Source organism: Patagioenas fasciata, chromosome 2 (assembly GCF_037038585.1).
Source record: "Patagioenas fasciata isolate bPatFas1 chromosome 2, bPatFas1.hap1, whole genome shotgun sequence".
In the NCBI taxonomy this organism is placed as follows: Eukaryota; Metazoa; Chordata; class Aves; order Columbiformes; family Columbidae; genus Patagioenas; species Patagioenas fasciata.
In genome coordinates, this window is record NC_092521.1 from 163903416 (window position 1) to 163930731 (window position 27316).

Here is a 27316-nt window from a genome sequence, read left to right on the forward strand (position 1 = left end):
TAACCTTCTGCAGTCCCAAAATTTGACTCCAGCCAGGAAAATGGAGTAGTATTATTCTGGAGACATCCCAGATCAGACTGGACGGGGTTCTCAGCAACCTGATCTGGCTGAAGATGCCCCTGCTCATGGCAGGGGTGGCACTGGATGAGCTTTGAAGATCCCTTCCAACCCAAACTATGATCCTGGTGGTAGACCACCATTCATATGGGTGTCCAGGGCAGTGTCCATGCTCCCACAGATATGTGAGTCTCTTGTGCAAACTGGAGCAGCTTCAATGGGAATAGGAGAAGCAACCCTGTTTTGCCCAGCTGGTGGGAGTTTTCCCAAGAGATGAGAGGGAAAAGGACAAATTCCCGTGAACAACAGGTAATTTTGCCTTTGCCTCCTTACATGAACAGCAAGTCCATTCAAAAGTTTGACTTAGTAGATGTAGAAACAGCCAGCTCGATATTTAAGAAATTTGACATCTTGTCTGCCATAGATACTTTTCAATTACAACAAAAGGCACAACAGCATTTTTTTTGTCCAGCTCTGGTGGTGACATATTTCAAATTTCTCCCCTGACATAGTATTTGTCTTTGCTACAAACTGATATCTCCAAGCCCTTCCTAAGCGCTTGGTTTGTTGTTTGTTTGTTTGTTTGTTTACCCTGTGATTTAAAGCCAGCTGGTTAAGGCTGAGAGGAGACTCTTGGTAGAAGACCAGCTCAGTTTTAACCCCAGATTCCAAGCACTGAGCACCAGCAGGGTAGACTCTTCTCGGAAACAGCAACATTTGTAAAGAGAGAGAATGCTTCAGCAAAAGGACCCAAAACAAGTTTGAACAGGACTCCAAGCATGACCTGGTCAAGCCAGTGGGTTTGCACTTCCATTGCAGGAAGGAGAGAGGGCAGATGAAGCTTTCTAAGGCCTCGACCTTTGCCATTTCCTAAAAGGTGATGCTAAGGTTTTCTGCCCAAGTCCACCACATGACTCCCAGCCCATCCATCCTCACCAGATCGAAACAAGACAAGAACACTCAGCCCCAGCAAACAGCAAAGGACCTTGACTTTCCCTTTTAAACTGTACCCTCCTCCAGTGAGCAATTAATTTTCTCACTCAGAAGGACATAAAAATATCCCCATTACACCTGGTGTGATTCATGCAGGCTTAGAGCATCCATTTCCACGCAGACGTGCTTTGCCTGTTGCAGGTTGTGGAGGACGGTACTCGCTGATCACCCAAACCTTGCGGACGAAGCTGGTTGTTTTTTTCTTGGAATCAAAATGTACGTCCCAGAGACTGTATTTGGGGGAAACATCTGGACATCACAGCCACCTCTCCTTCCCAGTCACACAGCCATAGCTCCAGGGAAAGGCTGAATACTGCAAAAAGCTCAGCACGCCCCTCTGCTCCCACCAGTAACCTCATGGGGTGAGGCACTGATGACAATTTGGATTGTAATTTCTGCTTTGGGAAGTCATGCCAGGGTAACCCTGCATTAAAGCTACCTCCAAGACCTTTGCGGGGGTTTCTTTGTAGTATTCAGATGTGGTTTAGCCTGGTTCCCGTGAGGAATGAGGCTTTTGTTATGGTTGTGTCTGTCTGTGCTCATCTTAGTCCTGGCTTTTCCAAGAATTTCAAAACCCATAGGGCGATTTTGTCCATCTGACTACAAGTCCTTGAAGATATTTAATTGCTACCAGCTTTGTGGACACGAGTGAGCAGGAAGAGGAGCAAGGCTCCACCTCTGCACCTGCAGCACAAGCTCAGACATCAGCAACCAGCAGAGAAGCCTCCCAGGTAAAAGACACAAATGCTCTAGAGATGTTTCAGTCAGAGCTGGTACCTCATGAGATGCAGGATATTCCTTCCACAAGGCAAAAGTCCACGGGAAGACTCCACGAGAGCTGAATCTATAGGAACAGCTTGTTTGCCCAAGGAGAGTGAACCGGGCTGACTGCTCGTGGTGCTTTAGGTCAGATTCCTGCAAACTGGTCCCATGGGCTGGTGGCGGAGCTCTGTCCTCCTCCCTGCACGTGCCGGTGGCCAAATGATTCATGTCACAAGAGGGGAAACGCAAGAGCAAAGCATAAATGAATCATTCTCTGCTGCAGGTCATTTAATTCATTCTCCCTTCAGGAGGCAAGTGTCTTTGCACACTTTAATTAGACAGTTCATCCTAATGGCAGCTATAGGATTTTTTTTTTCTTCCTTCTTTATATGTCTCAGCAAAAGAGCATAAAACCTGATTTTTATATATATATATATATATATATATATTTTTAGGAAAAAAAAAAGAAGCAGTGCCACCCTAGAACAAGCCCCATGTACCATATGGCTGAGACAGGACAGTTGCAAAATCCCACAACTCACTCATTACACGCGTTGTCTACATGGTGGAGCTCTCCCTACTCGCTGCCTCCTCTGCCATAGTTCCTAGACTTTGGGGTATAATTATAGAATAACAGCAGTTGAAGCTGGTTTAAAAAAGATGGTCTTTTTCCATGGAAAAAAAAAATCTGAACAAGGTAACAAAAGATTCAAAAAAAAAGCAACATTTTTCTTGGCAATGTGTTAATTTTTAATCTTTTTTCCTTTTTTTTTTTTTTGAGAAAATGAGAACAAAAAGAGTTTCAACTTCCCCTCACTCATGCCCACCTGTTTTTGGAAGAAAACAGGGAGGAAAGAGAAGGGAAAATCCCTATGTATTTAAGCTTGTTGTTTTCAAAAGTACTAGAACATTTCTACCAAAGCTAACATTTTCTAAAGCCCTTCTGAGTTCAGGAAAGCACAACTGCTTTCTCCCCAAAGCTATTGCAAGGTGGCAATGAAAACACAACCACTTCTAGGTGAGGAGCCTAGGAGATGCAGATTATGCAGCTGGGAAGTGATGAGTATTTTCCCCATGGATAAGATTTGCTCAGATGTTGACATCATTGTGAGGCTTTTGTATCAGGGCTGGCAAGGCTGAATCTTTATGGTTTCAACCACAAGAACCGAGCTGGATAAAGTACATGGGGATTTTGGGCAGTGGGAGGGTCCACTTGGTCTCTTACTCCTCAGCCTGGGAGGTTGCAGAGCCAGCAGGGTCCATCCAGAAGCACCCATGGGCTGCAGAGGGTGCAGGACTTTTCTCTTGCTGAAAGACATCAAGCAACACCGAGGTTCAGAGCTGATCAAAGGAAGATATGGCCCCATAAGTATGAAAAATCACCTCCGTTTTCCTGAATAAAGGGCATCTGAGTAACACTGCGCGATGCACAGAAATTCTAGACACCCCTTAATGTACAGTCCAATGTCGCAAGATATAAGTCACTTTGGACTCAGGTCTGTTCACCATTTATGGTGGAAGTCATCCCACCACACAGAGTCCAAGGAAAGCCATGGACTTCTCTATGATCTCCACCCCTCCCTTTCCAGCTGAAGACTGAGGCCTCTTGCTGGTGTCATCTCTCATGTAGGAGATCTCAGCACACCCTTGGGCTACTTCTGCATTTCCACCAAAGTGACCAAGTTATTGGTGGGGGAAAAGAATGTGGAGAACTGGAGGTCAGATCCTTCATGCATGAGCCATGCCCTTGTGTAAGGACACATAAGAATGCAGCCCTTCCCCAGACCTTCAGCTGGGCAACAGCAGAGTGTCCATGCTTAAACCCACCACCACCAAATTCTACTGCTGGGAAGCCCTGTTACCTCCACCCAGGTGTGGACTACGAGGACAAGACCCTTGCAGTGAAAACAAGTCTTCTTGCAAATGTTTCCCCCAGCAGACCCCACACTTGGAAGCACAATCTTGCTTGCAGCATCCTCATCTCTCTGCCTTGAGTCCTGCCCTGCCTGTGATGGATGATTTTCATTAACATTTCCCTGTTGTGGCCACCACTGCGACTGCTGTGCCAGTGACGCAGCACGAGCACTTGCACGGGGTAGATGACAAGTGATGAAATGTTGGTGGTCAGACCATATAAAAGCTTGTTTTGGGTTGGCTCACGCTGTCTTGTGCTTTCTTGTGTTGGGCTAACGTCAGCCTGGCTGCAGAGTAGTCTAAGGTTGAAGAGGGAGGTATTATTCTGCTCTGGCTCTGTCCTGCCTCCCTCCTTTCCTGGTCCATCCCACAACTCTTCTTCACCATGGGGGTGTGTTTGGAAGTCCCCTTTGCAAGATTAATGCCCTGATATCTATATATGCCTTGCATTTCTAGTGTCATTCTGCCCTGCACAGACAGAGGATGCACGGCTTTCCCTGGATCACTTGGGGGGATCATCATTCTCTGAGGCAAGAAGTACTTTGCAGCATTAATGTGGGCTTATTCTCAGGCATTTTGCACCACCAATGCACTCAATTCCAAATTATCCTTTTAGAAATCCCAGTGAGTCAAAACACTGCCTCAAAATATACATTGTTCTATTTTCTCCAGGGACTGCCAAGGAAAGCCTATATTTATTCAGGGAAAGTTTTTGGCTGAAACATTTGGAAGTCAAAACAACCTTATCAAGGAGGTTCAGAGAATGTACTTAAGTGTTTAGGAAGTAAAACAGAAGCTGGAAGGCTACAGAAGCATCCTGAGCCACACCATTACATCGGAGCACGCATAAAGGGAATTCAACAGCAAAAAACACAGCCTGTTTTACACCACTTTCTTAAACTGCTTAGCACCCATGTCTGACATTTCACACCTGGGCTTCAGCCCTCCGGTTAAATGGGAGGTAAAAGCCTTTCAGTGGGATCAGAGCTCTGAAACTGCTTATTATCTGTAGCAGGTATCAAAGGGCTCTGCTGAGACAGGAGCTGGCACCTGGCCCAGAGGGGTGACACACCACCGTGCTTGGATCAAGACTTCTGCAAAATAACCCAGCCTCCGGGGAGACAGGCTCCCAAAAGAGCCATCTCGTCACTGCTGAGCATCTCACAGGTGACTTGTCTTGTGTCACCAGTATTACTGTGCCTGTCCCACTTGCTCCCAGACCATGAGCTCCAGAAATCCTGACACAAAGTCAGGAATCTCGTAGCTTGAAGCAAACCCATATCGGAAGGTGCAAGGTCTGTCTGAAGGAGACTGTAGGAGCTGGAGGCAACAGGAGCTGCGCTGATTGCAGGAGCGATGGTATGGTATGGTATGGTATGGTATGGTATGGTATGGTATGGTATGGTATGGTATGGTATGGTATGGTATGGTATGGTATGGTATGGTATGGTAAATACCCCTCACTGATGGCATTGGCCTTGCAGCTTATAGAATCATAGAATAGTTGATGTTGGAAGGGACCTTCAAAGGTCACCTAGTCCAACCCCCTGCCATGAGCAGGGACATCTTCACCCAGATCAGGTTGCTCAGAGTTCCATCCAGCTTGGCTTTGATGGCTTCCTGACAGAGGGTCATCCCAAAACTTAAAAGGCTCAATCTCTTCCCTGGTAAACTTCTGGTCTTGTTTTGTTTCTGAAACTGCAAAAAGTGGTGTCGGTTCATGTGAACACCCAGACTTTTTCCATTTCTCTGCTACATCAGCGTCTTGGTAGTGTAGTAAAGAACTCCTGAATTCCCCTGGAGAAGCAAAAGGGGAGAGACGTGAGTAGAGAAAAGGATGGTGGTAGGGCAGGAGGGTCTGATATCTTTCCATGATCAAAAAAAGTCTTATTCCTCATGACCTCGTTAGGAGGTTGGAAGCTACTGCTTAGTCAGAGCTGTCAGACAGTGGTGCTGTCAGGAGATGGATGATCCACGGCACAGCTCTGCAGAGGGTGTCATGGAGACAGGCTGTTTTAAGGAGCAGCAAGGTGGGAAAAGGCAGCAGGAGGAGGATGAAGCAGGACAGAAATGCCAGTGAACAATAGGTTGTGGGGACGGTGACTGCCTGGCACAGCTAGATATAAGGAGACACATGCAAGAAGCTCCTCAAACAGCCATCCAGACAGCAGAGCTCTGGGATATCTCTAGGCTGACCTGAGACGAAAGGGTCGTGAGAGTCACAGGACCCCCACTTGGTGCTTTGGGAGCTTGATCTTGTCTCCTTCAAGGTGTTGATGGGCCCTTGGTTTCAGCACCCAGTCACTTGTTTGGCTCTATGAAGGGAAGCCAGATGTGTTCTCCAGCATCTCCCAGCATGACCCCACCACACTGCCTGCTGTCAAACTTTGTCCCAAACACAAGCATCACCATACACCATCTACATAAGAGAAGGATGCTGAAAGTTTTCCTTTATTTTTTCCTGTGCAACATTAATTTTGAATGTGCTTTGACATTCCCTGTCCACTTAATGCCAAGGATGTGATTTCCCCCTGCCCTGTCACAGAGAATGGATTTGGGTACAATCCTGCCACATGCTCTGATGCAAAGCACAGATCTGGAAATTGCTTTATTGTTGTCCTGTTATCACTCGCAAGATATCTCATCCCACCATTTTCCGTTCTGCAATGACGTTCTTGTCACACTCGTGGTCTTTGTAGGACATTTGCAGCCCTATGTATGCCCTGATGCAAGCCCAAAAGAGTCAGTGTTCAGGGACAGTGTCACGGTGCTACACGAACTGTCACTGAAGTGCCTGGACTGTGTTGTGTGGCTGGTTTTTAAACAGAATCTTGGTTTTGTTTACATAAAATGTTCACAGTCTGGGTACAGGCTGAACAATGCTTTGCCCTATAAATATCCCAGTCTGTCGCAGTCAGTGGTCTGGACTAGAGAAGACCTAACTCCAGCATGGACACTAAGTAGGAGGAAGAGGGTGTGCTAACAGAAGTGTGCTTTGCGAAATAACAAAAATATTTGTCTCTTCTGTACTCAGGGCACATATGACCTCTTCCTACCCCAAGGGCCTCAGCCCACATCTGCAGCAGTCTGCAAACCTGAAGCTGTGGTCCTGTACCAGGTCCTGTGCAGGCACGTTGGTGGTTCAGACACCCAAGCTGAGCAATAAGAGAAATCTCTGGCAAACACCTGCCCTGGAACTTGGGAGAGCTGGGTTCATTCTCTGCTATGCCAAAGGTTTCCAGTCACTTAACCCGTCAGCTCCTGGTCTGTAACAGTGATACTGGTGTGCCATTCCTTCTCTCCCTGGAGAGCTGTGTGAGATGTTCAGGCAGCAGCACCATGGGAGTCACACAGGCACCCTGAGATACAGCACATGTCCAAGACCCTGGTCCTGCAGTGGGCTTGTAGAGGAAAATTCAGCCCCAAACAGCTCAGACGTGATCTAGCTTTGGCTAGAGATCGTTTGAACCCCACATAATGGTTTGTTCACATTTTCTCTCTCTCACTAACCCAAATGCAGGGCTCCTAGCAGATGTCCTTTTAGCTGGGGAACTGTATTTCTAAGGGAGTGGGATATGTGACTCCCTGTTACATTCAGGTGTGGAACAGGTGGAATTTTGCCAAACAAGGAGACTATGTCTACACCAGTAAATAGAAGAGGCCAAGAGCTGTTGAGTGGCCAGATGGCAGGACACAGGCCTATAATCCAAACTCCTTTCTCCTCCTTTCCAAACCCTAAACAGGGTGGTCTCAGCCATGCTGACGGCTGGGACTGGTCCCTGCCCCACAGCAGCCCTTGAAGAGCCCCCAAGCACTATCCGAGGATGAAGCCATGCCAAAGAACGTTATGATAATTTAAGTTTGGACCATTGTGAATCAGCACACAGTTGGTGCCTGGGTCAGCGCAGTACTATGAATGTTACCTTAGAGATTTTGGGCTCCCCATTGCTGCCTGTCCTCTCAAGACACAGAGGTCTCAAAGTGAGATTTGATCATGAAACAAGCATTGGAGTGCCACCTTGATGCCCAGGACTTTGGGGGTCTGCAGGTAGTTCCCATGTCCCGAAGCAGCAGGATATAAGCCTTTTATTCCAACATACTGCAGGATGTAAACCCTTTATCCTGACATACTGTGATGAAAAGGGATGGCATATCCCCACCAGATTTGCATCTCACTCCCAGCAGGCATCTCCCACCACACCAAACCTTCATCACCAGGGGCTGCCACACTGGACCAAGGGTGGCAACTGCTTCCATAAACCACCCAGCAGCTTCCCTGCTTCCTGGCTCAATGTATAGAGCTTCACATTGAAGCTCTGTGTCTCTGCTGTGTTATATTTTGTCTGGCCTCCCTTCCTACAGTACTTAAAAGGGATGAATAAGAAAGATGGGAACAGACTTTTTAGCAGGGCCTGTTGCAATAGAACAAGGGGTGATGGTTTTAAACTAAAGAAGAGATTCAGGTCAGACATAAGGAAGGAATTTTTTGCAATGAGGGTGATGAGACCCTGGCCCAGGTTGGGCAGAGAGGTGGTGGATGAACCATCCCTGGAGACATCCCAGGCCAGGCTGGACGGGGCTCTGAGCAACCTGAGCTGGTGAAGATGTCCCTGCTCATGGCAGGGGTGGCACTGGGTGAGCTTTGAAGGTCCCTTCCAACCCAGACTATTCTATGATTTCTTGCTCAGAAGATGCAGAAGAGGGTTTGGAGGGGTTATCCAGTCCTGTGAAGGGGTTATGCACAGTCCTATGTACAGATAGCCTGAATGTGTGCAAACTCATCCAAAACACACCTCATCTCTCAGGATCATTGTACTTGCACTTTGCCATAGATCTCCACTCATTCAGCAACCATTTTGTCCAAGTGAACCCTGGGTAAACATGGCCAGGAAAATCTGGGTGGAGGAAAATCCAGAGACAGACTGATCTTGGAATGCTTTGCAACCCATTTGCGCAGTTTGGAGAGGCACGTGCTGCAGCATAGAAAAGAACCAGGGACCTTGATGTCTTGCCTCGATCAGATACAGACAGTAGCCTGTCTGGTTACAGAGAGCACTTTCTTTGATTAAAAACTAATAAATATTCATCCCTCTCCTCCCCTGCTGTCCCTCCCAAATCCCTAGGGACAAACCTTAGACAAGCAAAACTGGTTCATTTGTGATGTATTCCAGTGCGTTGCTCCAAAACGCTTGGAAACATTCCAGGTAACAATGCACGGCTGCAAGGGCTATGGATCATCAAGAAAAGAGCCAATACTTTGCATTCACTTGAAACAAGACTTAGGTCATAAAGGACATACTCATTATTAATGGTGGGTGTTGGGAAGTACAGTATAAAGTGTACACAGATACTTATCCCCGGCTAATTCTTCAATGAATTGGCAAAGATACATCACTGCCTGCAGAGCAGGAGACAGAGAGAAATTAGATGTTAAGAACAGCTTAGTTTCCTAGGAATACAGATGTAACACCAGTTGATAAAAACTACAGCGAGGGGCAAGGAAAGCAGATATATCAGTGGTGAAGGTTGTCTCCTTTTTAAAGCAAGGAAAACTGAATTCTCTCCAGGAAAGAACAGGTTCAAATAGATGGAGAGATCATGGCCAGTGTTACAGCGCAGGGACTGCTGAGCTGATGCCAGTGAAACATGAACAAGAAAACAAGTGACTGTCACCCAAGAGAAGGTGAGAGGGGCCAAGAACCTAATCAGCAGAGATATGTTGCTGGAGGAACCCAGCCCTGATGTTTGGGATTTGGAGAAGTATGGAACAGGTGCAGTAACTTGCTGTCTCAACACAGTTTTAAACCACAGCCCTGCAGGGAAAGTCCCTCTGAGAGCACTAGACTATAGACGGTGAAAAGCATCCCATCTCTGGATGGAAGCCCATCCCATAACCATCTCTGCAGCTACTGTAACCCTGTGTTTTCCAGCTTCTTGGCTCACAGTCGAAGTATAGAGCAATTATTTCTCGGGGAAGAACAGCCTTCCGCTTATATCAATAGGGGTTCAGAAGTGATCTCCCAATCCCAACAGTAAGATAAATATAAATAATATAAATATAAGTAGAACCAGAAATACTAATATTAGTATTAATACTAATATTAATACTAATAGTAATTCATAGTGAAGTACTAAGACAATAATTTATAGTAATAATTTCTTATTATTACTGAAGCCACATCCAAGCACAATGCGTCCTCCTGTACCCTGGTAACATGGTACTGGGACATCAGGCTTGATCTCTGCTCTGGGCCAGCAGCAGCATGTTATCTGTGTGCTTCTGCAACCCACCAGCCTCACTGTCCTGCACAACAGCGAGCTGCCTGTATCACCACCAGCAGGATCCATGGTCCTCGACAACCCAGAAAAGAAATCTCCATCCCATGATCTCCACGCTGTTTAAGCACAAAGGAGTCTCTGTCTGCTGCCTGGCTTCACAGAAACCAAGCATTTGTATCTGTCCTTGGATACTAAAGCCTCAAGTTAGAGTTTGACAGGAGCAGTGGGTAGAAGATGAAGTATTGCAATTTTTCAGCTTTTCTAATGGCATCCTCCAGATTTGCGGGGGCTGCTGGGCAAACAAGAAGCAAGCAGCTCAATGGCTGTATTTCAGCTGGCACGAGCGCTGTGAAGCCCGTGTCGCAGGCCAGTTTCTCTGCTGAGCTGAGATTTGCTTGGCACAGCGGTGCGGCAGGTCCCGAGGGAGCCCAGGGCTGCTCCCTGACCCTCCAGCTGGGTCCCAGCCAGACCCCGCGGAGCTGACGGCCGAGTGGGACACCCTGGCCAAGCTTCTCAGCTGATCGATGCAGCGGAGCAGGAAGAAAAGCAGTGGGAAACTGAGGATCCCCATCTCCGAGGGGTAAATCCCTTCCCGAGGACCGCATCAAAACACTTGGGTGGCACCGGAGGGCACAAAGGCATCACACACGTTGCAACAGGACACTGGTTTGCAGGGGTACAAGTACTGGGGTAAGAGCAGGAAGATTTCCTTTTTGTAAAAGACTAATCTTGCCCTTTTAGGTTGTTTCCTATGGAAATGGGATGCTTGCACTGATACCTCTGTGAATATTCTCCAGCGCCTTCATATCCTCTTTGCTGAAAGACCTCTCAAGCACAGGAACAGCCCAGTGCTTCTCATGAAATCAAACATCTGGGTGGAGGAAAATAAACCTACCTGTGCCTTTTACATGTGTACCACAAAGGGGAAAGATGCAGTTGGACATCAAAGCTGAGGGGATGCACATGGGGCAGAGATCCACCCCATACCCCTTGGTGCCTGCCGTGAGCTGCGGGTACCAAGGACCGAGTTGGCCTCATTCTTGCTGTTGCAGGAAGCACCATTGGTATGAAAATGTCAAAGTGTTTGGTGCCATGTGAAATAAATTGCACCAGCCCCTGAACACACATGCAAGGTGATTCGTCCTCCCCAGAAACGCTTGGCCACGCTGTCATTTGGGGACTTTAAAAAAGGGAGAAAAAAATGCCAACTTGTTTTTTTTTTTGCTGTTGTCAGTATTCACTTTTTAAGACCTGTTTTAATGTTTACTTTCCCCTCTGGTGTGGGCTCAGAGTCAGATTTCAGCACCTTTAGACCTCTGGTAGCTTCAGTATGTGTGTCTTTATAGGGATGTCCTATGGCATGGACCTCAGGTGGCTTAAAGATGCTCTGAATGTGGCAGGTACTACTTACCCTGCTCTCCTGAAAATAAGGTCAAACCCAAAAATAAGCTCTAGCATGATTTTTCAGGAATTTTGAGGATGCTCAAAATATAAGCCCTACTCCAAAAATAAGCCCTAGTTACTATTCATTAAAAACAACCAATTTAAATAGCGTCCAGGCAGCTACACAGGTAAAAAAGTAAGCATCTTTTGGAGCAAAAATTAATATAAGACCCTGTCTTATTTTGGGGGAAAGAGGGTAGTACTGGGCCAGATTTTCCACACCAGGCAGAGACTTGGTATATTGGGAAATTTGTGCTTTCCATTTCCTTTGTGTAGCCCAGATCAACAGGTTTGCGAAATCCCTTATTCCTTTGCAGGACTTATCTTGCTGAGGCAGGAGAAAACCTAGTGACAGCTGCAAGGAAAACACTAACAGCCTCTAGAAGGCTGCCAAAATGGGTACAGTTAAACATCATGCTTGACTTCATCTTCAAGGTCCTCGTGCCATAGCAGTTCAGCAGGAGCTAATGAGGAAAATCCCTCAGTAAATCTGTCTGGGCAAAAGTTGAATTGGGAAAAAACAACAGCTGTTTCATCTCCCGACTAATATCTTTACTTTGTGGAGTCTCTATGTACACATATGTAGGTGTGTATGTGTATATATATGTATGTGTCACATCATGTTCCAGTCTGTTAGGCAGGTCATATTTCTTCATATGAGTAATCTGCACAGTTTTTCTTGACAGAAAATATTGTGTTCAAGTACAAGGAAAAAAAAATGTATCTTTTCATAGGGAAAAAATAATATTGGGTATGAACAATTTGCTGAAATGTTCCTTAATGTTCCCAGATGAATTTTTGTACTTGTTTGTTGTTTCACAAAGCCCTAGCAATGGACCTTTTGTGCTCCTTATTCAGAAGGGTTAGGATTCACAAATAGCATGATCTTTAATTAATTTGTTCAGGATTTCAACTGACACCAGAATCTAACCCACAAAAACCATATGCAATATATTCCAAAAATACTGTTCGAAAAGTGACCTGCTTCCCCTAATGCCCATGCAAAGAAGAAATAAGGACTTGCTCCACCAGAGATCCCCTCTTGGAGCACATCTTTGGAGGTGTTCAATCGAGGAGCTGCTCTACCACAGCCTCCAAAGGGAAGTGCAATCATTAAAAAATTACATTTCTGTGCTGTGTGATGAATGATGATTGAGCTGGCAGCTCTCATCAAGCCAGAAGACTCATCCCACCAGGGCACTGATGTTAAAGGAAACAATCCCTTGGACCAGACCTCAAATGCAGGGACCTAGGGCAAGCATTTGGTTTCCAGGGAGTCCTAGGCTTTGTCACGGTACATCCTCAAAATTCTTCCACAAATGCATATCATGGCTCAACTCCTTTGGGTCTCCTGCTTCAGGATCAGGGATGTTCCAGTCAAGTCGCAAGTCCTACAAATCTAGCAGCATCAAATTCAAAGCCTGAGAACCACAAACACTGTCTCTTTGCACCTGAACCAAGGCTCTTCTTAAAGGTGGACATTGCAGGTCAAGGTCTCCTGCTCAAAATCTCTAAGTGCTTCACACTAGGCCTAGTATATTCAGAAGTGTACTGGCTTGGTATGGATCCCGGCTAGGGAAGACAGTCATTCCCCAAACCCAGATAGCTCTGGGGATGAGGACAGGTTTGTCCTTCACAAAGGAAATAGTTGAAGCACTGTTGTATTTATGTTTCCCTTCAATGAGAAATTCACGGCAGAGCTGGGTCTCCTACAACTGATGAGTAGGAAACTGGGGTGTGATAGGTTTCATCTAATTAAAGGCATCTGTGGTGAAGTTGTCTTTCTGAACATTCCCCATGGGACTCCCACTAGAGACAATGGGGGAAACAGGTTCCTGCAAAATGCATCTCACTTGCTCTGCTTTGGTGTTTATTTTAGATGAGAAGAGTCACTCCCTGGCTGAACCTCCATGTAAAGGTTGCTGAGGCAACTAACTCCAATGCAGAGTTTGTGAGTGACAACATCTTATGAGTGACAACATCTGGACATCCCACCCCAAGTCTAGACTCTGGAGGTCCTTATCGTATTTTGGAGACTTCTCAAGATTCACCACTAAGACCAAGGACCAGTTGGCTCTTTTCTTGTGTTTCATTCACCACAGCTATGGCCCACCAAAGTTGCTTTCATGTCAACAATCTTCCTTCAGCAGCCTGCACAGTGCCAGCAAGAAACCGGCACATCCAACAGCTCTGAACTGCCGCTAGACACTCTAGATGCTGAGATACCATAACCAACCCTTGCCTCACATCCTACACAGGACTGTTCCATCCACCTAAAGAGGAACACACATGAAAGCTCTTATAAGACAGAAGGGAAAATAAATTTATAATATTTCTGGAGTGCCTGCAAAAAAAACCTGAACCTGATGTAACCAGATTATTTCAGGTACTTAATCAGCTATTTGACTTCTGCTTCCCTTGCATTGCAGCTGAAGGTGCTGAATCCCATCACATTCAACAACATGCAGAGCAGGTCTGCACTGTCCAAGGAGATCTTTCTATTGTCAGTGTATTGCAGGCCCCCTTGAAGATTCCTGGAGTGCTTAACTCAGCCAAAGAAGAGTCACATATTTAAGAATCCTGCATTTTTTAAATTGCAGGACAGCAGGAAAAAAAATGCCTCTAGCCACCAAGGCTCTTGGTTACTTTGAAATGGAAAGCTTTCCCCCTTTGCACAATCTCCCAAGTATGGCATGTGGCCTAATTATGTGATTACACAATAGATCTGAATTGCTTCAAAGGAGCTGTTGTGTTCCAGCAGGTCCATAATAAGTTTATAGTATCAACTAATTACACTGTTATATAAGAGGCCAGAATGACTTTTAAAACCAACAGACAGATCTTCTAGGCTATCAAACACATATTGTTTTGTTTGGGGATTTTTTTTAATACCTCATTATGAAGGTAACCTGTGCTTTCTCCAGCCTTTCTAAAAGGGATATAAATGTTAATACCACACAGGAGGTTCTAGACCTAATACTGAGTTGGGGTACGTCATCTCTAGTGACCTCAGTGGCTCATTTTAGACGCCAGCAAAATCCAAATAATGCACGTAAGCCATTGGGTCAGAGCCCATGTTAACTAAAACCATGGGCCACAATGAAATGTGGATTACTATGGTTTAAGCAGCTACTTCTGACTGTTGATCTTGCACCATGCTGATTCGAGGTCACATGTTAACCTCACAGATGGGACAGTGTAGGAACACACAGCAATGGGCTCCACTGAAGGAGACATCTGGTCTGTCACAGCGGCTTAGTCACATCCAGTTGTGTCTCTACCTCCTCGACACACAAAAGGCATGGAAATAAAGGTGAATTTTCCCACAAAGAGCTTCACGTGACACTGAGTCTTGCTTCTAGGATGTCTCACTTTGGGTGGGTTTTTGAGGGCCCTGGGTCTCACAGCCAAGAAAACGTGAGTTTCCATCTATGAACCAGCACCAGGGTCAGGCTCAGGGCTCCTCAAAACATGGACACCACTTTGTCATGTCATCTCAAGGGTGGATGGCCAGGGTGGAGCAGAGAGTCACACAGAAGGCCCTAGGATGAGGCATAGCAGTAGAAGGGATGAGGGACAACCTTCCCAGAAAATTCCTGCCTGGATATCCACATCTATAAAGTGCCCTATCCAACAAGTATCTAAACATTATGCTGAAAGATGCTCACTAGAAGTCCTCCCTGAGCCTGCGCTCCTTTCCTCTCCTGCAATCTGACCCACTCAATGCCCATCCATCATATAACAACCTCCCATCAGCCCATACCACTCAACACCCCATGGGGGGCCTTGCTTGCTAGGGCAAGGGACAGTTGAGCTGTCTGTCTCAGCAGTAAAGGAACATGAAAGGAGGAATGGCCCCACCAGCCTCCTCGAAGTTGCTGTTGGTCGGGTGATGTAAACCTCTAACCCAGATGGTGCAACACACGTGTATTTTATCATCTATTCACCCTTGAGAGAGCAGCTGGGATTCCCCAGCTGCAACGGGACGTCTGTGGAGCTATAACTTTATAAACTCAGCTCAGCCTTTCAGGAAGAATTTTCTAATTTTATCCAGGCCATTTATCCACCCTTAATATGCAATGAAAAAAAGAAGCCGTTGCAGGGTTATTAATAACTATTGGCCAAGGCAGAATGAACTCCAGGCTTGGCTGACTCCCTCTTTGGTAGAGAGCAAGTGCACAGACAGCAGACACATTGCCGTTTTGCTTCCCAAGCGTTTCTTCTCCTAAGTGAAGATGTTTGATGGCCAGAGCAGCAGGAGAACCTTTATTTCAGAGGTGTAGCTGCATTGTCCAGGCTCCACTACAGCCAGCTGGGCTTGGAGACCTCTGGCCAACCTGCAAGGCTTAGCTTTGCTCCAGCTCCACCTGCTCATGCCTGCAGGATCTCTCAGTGTCAGGCCCTTACTCTACTAAAATAGGTGGGAAAAGCCCCCATTGACCTCACTCAGGCTCTGAGATCAGATCTCAGACACAGAGAGGAGTGTTTCATCACCGGATGGGGAAGTTTAAGCATCTCTGTTCCCTTCAGCAGTGCGATCCCTCTGAACGCTGGTTGAGGGAACAGTTTCTTGCAGTACGGAAGGCCACATTCAAACCACCTCATCAAGTCCATCAGATTATTCTGAGACTTGGTACAAGGCCAAGGAAGCAACACGTTAGTCTGCCCCAACACTGGTTCCCAAGGCAGAGAAGTAAAACGTTCTAAGATGGAGACGTAGAGCCAGCCAGAAGACAACCTCCAGCTATACCCTTGCATCCCCTTGTGCTGTGTCCATGAACCAACCTGCCTACAATGTGTTTGCAAGAGGTGATTAATCACTATTCTGCAGCTATGAGAAGTTATTTTAATACAAAAGGTAAAGTAACAAATAAAAAGAAAGAAACAGCAAGAAATGCACATCCTTATTAGTTGGGCTGGCAGCCTATGGATTCAAACAACTGCTCTTTACCAGAAATGCTGCAAGAGCTGTTACCTTTTCCGTAAAGTCTCCTAAAAAATCAGTTATTCTTATGCCTCTCGCTGCAGGATTTGTACTTGCTTCATACTGCTTTCCTCAAATTCACCTTGGGAAAAAATGTTCTTCCCAACCCAGCAGGTATCCCATTACTCCACCTGCTTTTGCTTGTATTGAGAAAGGATCCATGCAACACCCTTCACTATAGACATAAAGCAATTTTCACCCAACATCTGCCAAAGAACCTCATCCCAGAATTTCCTATCAATCCCTCACCAAATGAGAGGGAGAGGGGAGACAAGGCAGGTCCCAGAAAAATATACTGTGGGCATGAGAGTGTGTAAAGCTGTAAGACATGGGGACTTCCATGGTAACTCTGTGTATAAACAGGACCAAACAGCCTGAAGTAGATGCTTTCCTTGCGATGCTGATGAACAAAGTGTCTCTGTAGCTTGGCCAACACAGCAAGCTCCAGCCAAATGTAAATAGCCTGCAGTGCTTTTTGGCACTTTGTGCTCTATTTTGCATACAGCTGGTAATGTTTTAAAGGCCAGGCCCAGCCAAGGGTAATGGTTCCAAGAACAGAGCAGGAAACACTTTGTGTACAGAAAAGAGTCTCAGGAGAAATCAGTGAAGTCTTAAGACCTTTTGTGTTTCTTTCTTCCTCCCCAAATTAGTGTGTTTAATTTTTCACACTAAAAATTTCCAGAGGTAGGCTTGCCTAGATGTGACCGCTGGTGTTTCACACTCCAAGTGCTTGGTAAGAAAGGTGTTAGCTTAGATCCTGCAAATACATAAACACTTGCTGTGTGTAGGCAAGTCCTGCTGAAAGCATCCGCAATGTCTTCCGGGGGAGAATTTGCTGAAGAAGGCTGGTGTGAGTGCAAAGCATGAGATGGTATTAAGGAAATATCAAGATTGTGTCAAAGCATCTAGTGGTACCCTTTAAATTGTCCACAATACCAACACCAAGGAAATACCATGGTATTTCCAATAGTGTGGGTAACATTCAACCTTTTGGAAGACATTAGCGGGACTTAGGGCTTAGGATAGGTTGTTGTGATGGAGTCAGTCTCTACCTTGATGCTACTAAACCCCTGGTCTCCAGGAGCTTTTCCTTGATGGTGGGATGGGATCTTCTTCTTGATAGGAAGTTGAGTAACTGGGACTCAGTGTTTTATTCAGCTTACCATCTTAGCACCACCATTTAAGGTATGAAAAGGAGAAACCTGTCTCTCTTGCAGCCTCTCTCAGTCCTGTCTGTTGGAGCAGAGGGCTGGGGATGGGAGGCAGACGGATCAGGAGGAGCAGAGCCACACTGAACATGTAAGGCTGAGACAGACAGTCACATAGGATTAATATTGCTGCAGAAATTTTGTTATCCTTTGCTATCATGTGTTTAAAATCACAGTGTGCCAGCATGGGCATATGGCCCACCTGGACCTTTTCTTTCAACCTCATTGTGTTTGAATGTGTTTGGACGTCAAGAACATCATGTCCTAGAGGGAGACTGTCCTTCTGTTAGCTGTCTGAGCCACTTGATTATTCAGGTTGAAAGACTGGCGCTGGCTGCGTTAGCAGCAGCCGTCAAAACCAGCAGCAAAAGGGAATATGTGTCAATAGCTCAGAAAAGGGAAGCAGAGAGGACTTGGAGAGGAGTTATGGCTACATTCTCATGAAGTGATACAGAAAGCTCTGTTTATCATAATTCAGTATCCTCTGTGTTGGATCTTACAGATGTCTGTTTGTTCACAGGTAATTTGTATGTGCAAAGCCAAGCCACTGCCCTCCAGACGGGGCTGGAGCACAATGGAAGGATCAAACTGCAGAGCAGTCCCCGGGGACAGATGGGGGAGTGTGTGCTGCCCTCAGATGTTACAAAGGGCTACGCTTTCATGTCTTTGTATTGCGGCTGCACATCATGGGGCGGCCAGGGAACAGAAAAATGGGGGAAAAGCAGAGTTGGTATCTATAATGAAAACCATGCATTTGATTTTGCTGGCTGGGGTGACAGTCTAAATCTCATTGTAGGCTTTAAAGACAATTGAATTGGGTCCTCTCCACTCAGGGCTTGATCCCTTTACCTCTGACCAGTTTTGATATGTGCGTGCTGGACCTTCCATGGGATGTAGAAACTCTGGTGTTACCAGAACGAACTAGATTGTCCCTGTCCCCAGGGACATGATGTTATGCAAATACACTGTTGTCCAGTCTACAAGTTGCAACACAACTGGTCTTACAGGCATTCATTTCCAGCCTTTTTTCCAAAGCAAAAAGACTTTTGGACCTCTTGGATGAGCACCTTTCCTCCTCACCCCAAGCCTTCTCCTTTCTTTTCCAGGTCAGAACAAATTCCCACTCCTCCTCTTGCTTTCTGCAGGGTTTATGCAGCCTGAATTGAGATTAGCAGTCACAGGAGGAGCCCCATCTCTCCCCATTTCTTTGACAGGGAAGGAGTGTGAGATAGACAATCACAGCACAGATCTCAAGAGAACATCCTGGAGGAAGGGAAAGAAAACACCTTCTTATCCCAAATGTCAAAATGTCCTTTTCCAGTCCCAACAAGTGATTGGCACACATGCAAATGTGTCTACAGATGTTCTTGTATTGAGTAATCTTTGAACCTGTTAGCCAGATGCCGGGGAGGATACCTCGTAGACAGCTACAGTACATGAACAAAGGCAGAGGAGAAAGCAGTTTCTCATAAACAATCTGTCCTTAATAACTTTGGAACCTAAAGGGGTTGATTTCTACAGTCAAACAAGGTTGCTAGCAAGCTCAAGGAGTGGGAGAAGAGGTGACAGGTTTATTCAAGGAAAATGTGAGTTCTTAATACAGGTAACTAAAAAAAAATAAATCAGGAGATATTAATCCACAGGGCAACTGAAGACAGTGGTGCCCTTAATACTGTCACCTGTCAATACCTACCTTCTTGTCATACATTAGAAGTCAAGTAGTGGCATTGCAACTGCAATGAGGGGAAAAGTGGAATCTCTCAGACATGTAAGCTGAAATTAAGGATCAAGTCCCTTGCTCACCAGAGCAGGTATCTATGGGCTGCATGGATTACAGTTCAAGATCTCAACAGTGTGCTGAGCAGATCGTGTCCCAAACTGCTGAGAGAAACTGGGTTCAACCCCACTGAGGACCTGTAGACTTGGCTTGAACCTAGTGGAAGCTACCATATAGGTAGGCTTGGCTCTCACTGGTGCCAAAAAGAACTTTAGCCTGGACATCTCCAGGGAGCTGGAGGAGAGTCACTGCTGCCCAACATGAGTTCTGATATCAGAATCCAGCCCTTTGCTAGTCTGAGGGAATGGAGATGGGATGGCCTTGCAAGACAAGCAAGCACAGACGGCTAAAAAAGCAAGATAAATATGGGACATAAATATGTGATGGTGCAGGAGGCGGTACCATAAACTTGTTTTATTGCCACTTGTCTGCAAAGGCCAACATAACTCACTCCCTTTGCCTCGCTCTGTCATTCATGAATAATGAGATTGCCCAAACACATGCCAATAAAATCCTCTTCACACTCAGCACTGAGATACGTGAACATTACCCTGGGTAAGGAAATAAAAGGACAGGGCTTTTTAATAATGACCAATCCCCTGCTCTCCATATCCTGAATATCTGATGTCGTGTTTGCTGATAACCAATACAATCTGATCTTTCACAATAGTTCCTACATTGTTGCTCTCTGAATCAGCCCCTACCCTAAAAGGTATCAGGAGTGCCTTCAGGAGTGATATGAGCTTTGGTCAACAGCCTGCTGAATATGAGCCAGCAGTGTGCCCAGGTGACCAAAAAGGCCAGTAGCATCCTGGCTTGTATCAGGAATACTGTGGCCAGCAGGACCAGGGCAGTGATTGTCCTCCTGTACTGAGCACTGGGGAGGCCAAACCTCAAATCCTGAGGTCAGTTTTGGGACCATCATTAAGGGAATGACCTTGAGGTGCTAGGGTGAGTTCAGAGAAGGGAACGGAGCTGGGGAATGGGCTGGAGCACAAGTGTGATGGGAGCAGCTGAGGGACCTGGCGGGTTCAGCCTAAAGAACAGGAGCTGAGGGGAGACCTTCTGATCTCTGAACTGCCTGAAAAGAGCTTGGAGCATGGAGGGGGTTGGTTTCTTCTCCCAAGTAGCAAGAGATAGGATGAGAGGAAATGGCCTCAAGTTGTGCCAGGGAAGGTTTAGATTGGATATTAGGAAATATTTGTTCATGGAAGAAGCATTGTTGTCAGGCATTGGAACAGGCTGCTCAGAGCAGTGGTGGAGTCACCATCCCTGGAGGTGTTCAAAAGATGTGGAGATGAGGGACGTGGGTTAGTGCCAGTGTTGGGTTAATGGTTGGACTCAATGATCTTGAGGGTCTTTTCCAGCCAAAATGATTCTGTGATTCTGTGAGCACAGCTGAACACAGCTCCTGCAGGCAGAACTCCACGGTGTTTCAAAAACAGCTCACAGCAAGTGCAGCCCATGCTCTGGGCTGAGCAGGTCTGTGTAAATGCAGTCAGTACAACACCGTCATCCAAGCTAGCATCCCAGAGGCTGAACTGGTCTATCCCACCTCCTCACAGGTTTATTTTGAGTTTTGACCTGTTTTGACTTGCAGCAAATGGTGTAGGTGTATCAACAGAGCCAGGCTGTGCCCAGAGGCACTAACAAGGCTTGACCTGTGCCTCCAACAGGCACAGGGAATCCGCCTTGTGGTTTTACAGATGCATATTGAATAGTTAGCTCCTGGTGCCTCAGGTGCTGGCACATCAGAGGTTAATACTTACTACCCTTTTGCTCAAGATCAGCTTCTTCTCACCTACTCCAGGGGATGGTGCATTCGGATGTTCTCCTATTCCTTCCCTCCACATCCATGCAGCCCATGCCAGCCCCTCCATGTGCCAACATCCACCAGGAAACATGACAGAGGAGGCATGTGTGGGACAGCCTGTGACAGAGCCAGCAGGGAGCGAGCTGGATCAGGCCTGTGGATGTGCAAAGCCATGTAGAGTGGTTTCTGTTGCCCGTGGCAGGGCTGCACTCCCCGGCTCATCACTCCAGCACGCGGATGTGCGGCTGTGCCAGAGCCCACATCAACCCAACCTCTGCCTCCCGAGGGCAAAGCCACTTCAGAGACGGGGTGTCCCTTCCCGTGTGCTCACAACCCAAATCCTGACAAGCAGGCCTTGTGGGAGGCAAAGCCAGGGTCACACACTCCCTGCCTATGAAAAGACAGTTAAACAAAGAATGTGGGTCAGCAAAGAGAGCCAGAGTCTTTTTCCGTACCCCATAAGCAGGGTGCATACTGGCTGATGCACAGGTTAAGAGCTGGTCCCCAGAGCTAATTCTCTTCCCTCCTGTTACAGGCCAGCACTTCTGTATCACCGTGGTCACAGGGAACAAGGAAAGCAGACGGTTCTTGTTGCCTTCAAATCATAAAATAGTTTGGATTGTAAGGGACCTTCAAAGCTCATCCAGTTCAACCCCTGCCATGGCAGGGACATCTTCACCAGCTCAGGTTGCTCAGAGCCCCGTCCAACCTGGCCTGGGATGTCTCCAGGGATGGTTCATCCACCACCTCTCTGGGTAACCTGGGCCAGTGTTTCACCACCCTCAGTGTAAAAGATTTCTTCTTCATGTCATGCCTTCCCATTACCAGGTGGCATAGCAGCATTTCCCCAGCTTGCATGGGCTATATCATCCCATACTGTCGCTGTGCTGCTCCATCTGGGCTGAGAGCTAGAAGCTGTAAATCAAGGTGTCCAGTGGAAGCTGTAAGAGGATAAAGCATCCACAGTAAAATTTCTCTGACAAGTAGTCACAGCTGAGATATCACTTGATGAATGGCAGCAAAATCTCCAGCGCAAGGCGACGGATTTTCCATGGCTGCGAGCAGGCTGAACTCCCTCATGGTTGACAGGGCTTTAGGACATCTGCCACTCCAGCAGGTATGTGTGAGGACATACCTCGCCCAAACCCTACCCCACTCTCAGCAAGAGCAGCACAGGTAGCTTTCTCTTCCAGTTGCCTCCAGCTAAGGAGAACTGAATTAGTCATTAATCCATCAAGCACGGAGGCAGCAGTTTTAGACCCACACTGGGCACTTTGCTCTTCACAACCACACAGGTAAAAACGAAATAAGTAATTGCCCCATCTGTCTGGGGTGATTTCTCCGAGGCAGGCCCTACAAACAGTGCCAATCACAACGGGACTAAAACATGGTTTAATATCTCTAGATGGGTTCTATTTATTTATCTAATTTTGTTTATCTAATTACAGTAGAGTGTTAAGAAGTGGAGGTAATGGAACCATGACACTTACACCAGATACCAGATACAGAGAAGATTAGCATGGTCCCTGCACAAGGGTGACACGCAAATTCAGGAAGCATTCCATATTTTTTTTTTTAGGACCTGAGGGAATGTCAGGAAGATGTGCAGGGGAGGGTCAGGTTGGACATGAGGAAAAGGTTCTTCACCCAGAGGGTGCTGGACACTGGAACAGGCTCCCCAGGGAGGTGTCACAGCCCCAAGCCTGACAGTGTTCAAGAAGAGACCGGACAACACCCTCAGACACACGGTGTGAACTGTGGGGTTGTCCTGTGCAGGAACAGGAGTTGGACTCGGTGATCCTTGTGGGTCCCTTCCAGCTCAGGACACTCTACAATTCTGTGCCAGTACATGCAGCACTCACCTCATCAGATAATGTGCCCTAGAACTGAAGGCAACACCAACACTCAGCTCTGTCACTTTCCTGTCCCTCAGGGTGGGATGGTTCCCAGGGGCAACCTCAAGAGATACAGGAGAAAGCTCATGTCCTGATTAAAACCAAACACCCCAAGGATTATCTTCAGGTTGGTGAGAATGTCCTGCATCTCCCAGGACAATCCCCAGCCAAATCAGGATGTACAGCCACCGTATAATAAATTTTTGTCCTCATTCATGACGCGATCATAAATGGTCCAGCAGGAGCTGTAGCAGAGAAAACAGTAGAAGATATGGCTTCAAAAAAAATAAGCAGGGTAGGGTTTCCCATTTCTCTTTGGTTTCCTGGAGATACTAGAAATTTCAAGAGGTGAGGTGCATATCATGCTGCTTTGCATGCTGAGTATCAGCCCTAAGAATTATTTGAGCTGTAAGAACTGACGTAGCTTCCCGGAAGGGAAGAACTCCGTCTCATGTCTAAAACTACTTACAGTATCTCAAAAATAAATATGCAGTGCCTCAACTGGAGTAGATATAGGGTTGGGTTTATTTTGCTTGCTTGATTCTTACTTTGAAATTTTTCAAATAAAAAAACCCTGAAGATTTCTAGGGGAACTGGGATTTTGGCAAGCATTCCTGCCTTTGAGATTTTGTCAACTCTATACTAAGACTCACTGGTGGTTGTGGCTGGTAAAAGGAAACAATACATCGCAGGGTCCGTTGCTCATGGTACATAGTCTGGTCAGGTATCTCAGCCCGCAGAATGGGAGAGGAACAAAGTACAATGCTCCAGAAACTACCACAGTTCCAGATGTGTCTAGATCTGTGCAATGAATGCAAGACTTTGGATAAGTGAGCCTTGTCATATGCTTACAGGTAGACCTGTGTTTGCAATGCTGCATTATGGTCCATTTTCCCCCTCCAGCTTCATGCACCACACAGAAATCAATGACCTGACCCTTAATCCTCCATCTGGGGGACACCAGTACCTGGCATAGCCTGGACCAAGAGGTCCCACTTGCAGCTTATTCTCTTGTAGGTTCAATACCCTGACCTAGTCACATCACCGGTATGCCCATGTTGCTCTATGAGACTCAACACAGAATTGCCTTATACATTGGGGACAAAAGTTCCTGAGAGGTGAGTCCTATTTTTCAGCTCTAATACTTCAGTGCTTAGCAGATGTATTTGATGAGACACGGGATTTTATGCAAAAACCAGTTGCTTCTCACAAAAAAAAAATCTTTAAATTTCATTTCTGCCTGGAAAAGGCTTAGTGTCATTTTGTGACTGGATGATGTATAACTCAAGCATGCTGGAAAACCAACCTTGTCTACACCAAGGGAGAAAAATGCACATTACAATGGAAGCCTTTCCACCCATATCTCCCTTTCTGCAAGGCCCATCTACAGAATTGGAGAAGAGCGCTGTGTTGTACAATACAGCCATCCACCACTCGGAGTTTACATGCTATGTTGATTCTCTAGAGACAGTCTGCACATAACAAAAGGTTATAATAAACACTACAGCAAGATGATCTCATTCATTTTAGTGAGATTCTTCTCACAGAAAGTTAAAACAATTCAGAGACAAAGGAAGAAATACCCAGCCTAAGACAACACTTGGATCAGGTTCCATTTAATGTTCTGTTTGCAAGAGCTCTTGGCTGCATTTAGGTTCACCTATAGATGCACAACCCAACATGACACATGCCACCTGGGTGGGGACATGCTAAGGAAGTCTCAGCTGCCCACACAGAGGTTTTCTTTGCCAGAGCAGCCAAAGCACATGGCGATGAAGGGAACAATGAGTGCATTTGCTGCTCGGGGAGTCTGTGTCCCTGCCAAGCGATCTGACCAAGTGACCCCAGTAGATTCCCTTTGATGACTTTTGGATGAGAATCACAGAACCACAGAATGTCAGGGATTGGAACAGACCTCAAAAGCTCATCCAGTGCAATCCCCTCACCGGAGCAGGAACACCCAGCTAAGGTTACACAGGAAGGTGTCCAGGTCCGTTTTGAATGTCCTCAGAGTAGGAGACTCCACAAACCCACTGGGCAGTCTGTTCCAGTGTTCTGATACCCTCACTGGGAAGAAGTTTCTTCTCAAATTTAAGTGGAACCTCTTGTGTTCCAGTTTGAACCCATTACCCCTTGTCCTATCATTGGTTGTCACCAAGAAGCGTCTGGGTCCATCCTCGTGACACTCACCCTTTATATATTTGTAATCATTAATAAGGTCACCCCTCAGTCTCCTCCAAGCTCCAGAACCCCAGCTCCCTCAGCCTTTCTTCACACAGGAGATGCTCCACTCCCTTCAGCATCTTCGTGGGTCTGCACTGGACTCTCTCCAGCAGTTCCCTGTCCTTCTGGAACTGAGGGGCCACAACTGGACACAATATTCCAGGTGTGGTCTCTCCAGGGCAGAGTAGAGGGGCAGGAGAACCTCTCTGACCTACTGACCATTCCCCTTCTGATACACCCCAGGTACCATTGGCCTTCTTGACCACAAGGGCCCAGTGCTGGCTCATGGTCACCCTGCTGTCCCCAGGACCCCCAGGTCCCTTTCCCCTACACTGCTCTCTAATAGGTCATTCCCCAACTTATACTGGAACCTGGGGTTGTTCCTGCCCAGATTCAAGACTCTACACTTGCCCTTGTTATATTTCATTAAATTTTTCCCACTCAACTCTCCAACCTGTCCAGGTCTCTGGATGGCAGCACAGCTTCCAGTGTCAGCCACTCCTCCCAGCTTCGTGTCATCAGCAAACTTGCTGACAGTCACTCTATTCCCTCATCCAAATCACTGGTGAATATACTGAATAATACCAGCCCCAGTACTGACCCTTGAGGCACTCCACTAGATACAGGCCTCCAACCGGACTCTGCCCCATTGACCATGACTCTCTGGCTTCTTCCCTTCAGCCGGTTCACAGTCCACCTCACTACTCGATCATCCAGACCGCACTCCCTCAGTTTAGCTGTAAGGATGCTGTGGGAGACTGTGTCAAATGCTTTACTGAAGTCAAGGTAGACCACATCCACCATGAGGTCTTCTTTTAGGTTCTGTTTGCTTGGAACAGGTATCTGGGCTGCACAATATGACACCCAGGTGAGGAACCTTTTGAAAAGCATGTGCCTATTTGAGCACCGTGAGCTGCTAAGCAATGTCTAGGAACTACAGTAAGTTACCAAGGCTCCTCAGCTCTCTTCTGTTCTTCCTTTCACAGATCAGGGTAAACTCTGTGGAGAACTGAACTAACCTTGTACTTCCATCTCCTGCTCTTCCACTCTCACTATGCCCTTCCCTGATTAAGGTACCGATCAACAGTGACAGCATATAATTTAAGTTATGGGAAGAGTGGGACTTATGGGAAGCATTTGGACTTTCTAAGATTTTATACAGATGACAAACCTCACCAGGATGGAGATCTGCGTTTTCTTGTGCATGACCCTAAAAGAGTGCAGGTGGTTTTGAGAGTTATCCCACAAATACTTCTTATTTTCTAAGCTTACCTGAGGGTTGCCACTTTTACACATATCTTAGCAGGTGGACTAACACCGTCTGGAGACAAAAATAGTTCCTGCTGCAGCCACAGTAAAAATTATATGCAACTGGGAGCATAATAAATTTGTGTGCTTGGCAGAGGGTCACAGAGGTGAAATTGTTAGCAAGCACAAAGCAGGGGTTACAGCACCTCGAGTCCTGATTGGTGTGACAGCCACCACCCTGGTCAACACCAGAGTCTGCTTAGGGGGCCAAGATATGTGAACATCTAAACCAGGGATCAGCTCAGGCACTCAGGAGGATCTCAGCTGTGCTTCATAGGAGGTGATGCTGGAGAGTTACATCCTTTTGACAGGCACAGAGTTGGATCTGTAATCCAAAAGCTGTTGCTACTACAGAAACTGCTACACAGGAAAAAAAGTCACACGGTTGTTACCCTTTAGCACTTTGGCTTTATCTTCGCAGCAACTTGCCTTCCTGCTAATACAGATTAGATCAACACTGACAAGGAGCACGATGGAGTCTAACGATGTTAGACAGTTGGAAAGATCTTCTGGTGGTGTTCAAACCACCCAGTCCAATTTTGGGGGCTTTGGTTTAATACAGAAGACAGGGCCAACCAAAAGCTAGTGGAAATAAGGGAGATCTGGAAATTGTCAAGCATCTTTACTTACATCTGTATTTTTTCCCATGCATTTATACAC

At 46.5% G+C, this 27316-nt stretch overlaps 1 long non-coding RNA gene and 1 other non-coding gene across 2 annotated transcripts in view; one reads left to right on the plus strand and one right to left on the minus strand.

Moving 5' to 3' along the window:
* The window catches only part of LOC139827304 (uncharacterized), a 92336-nt gene that overhangs the window by 30200 nt on the left and 34820 nt on the right, over positions 1-27316 (minus strand). The window lies entirely within an intron of this gene.
* LOC136099148 (U6 spliceosomal RNA) lies at positions 22730-22801 on the plus strand. Its single transcript, XR_010651041.1, has one exon. It is a non-coding gene; the product is annotated as a U6 spliceosomal RNA (small nuclear RNA).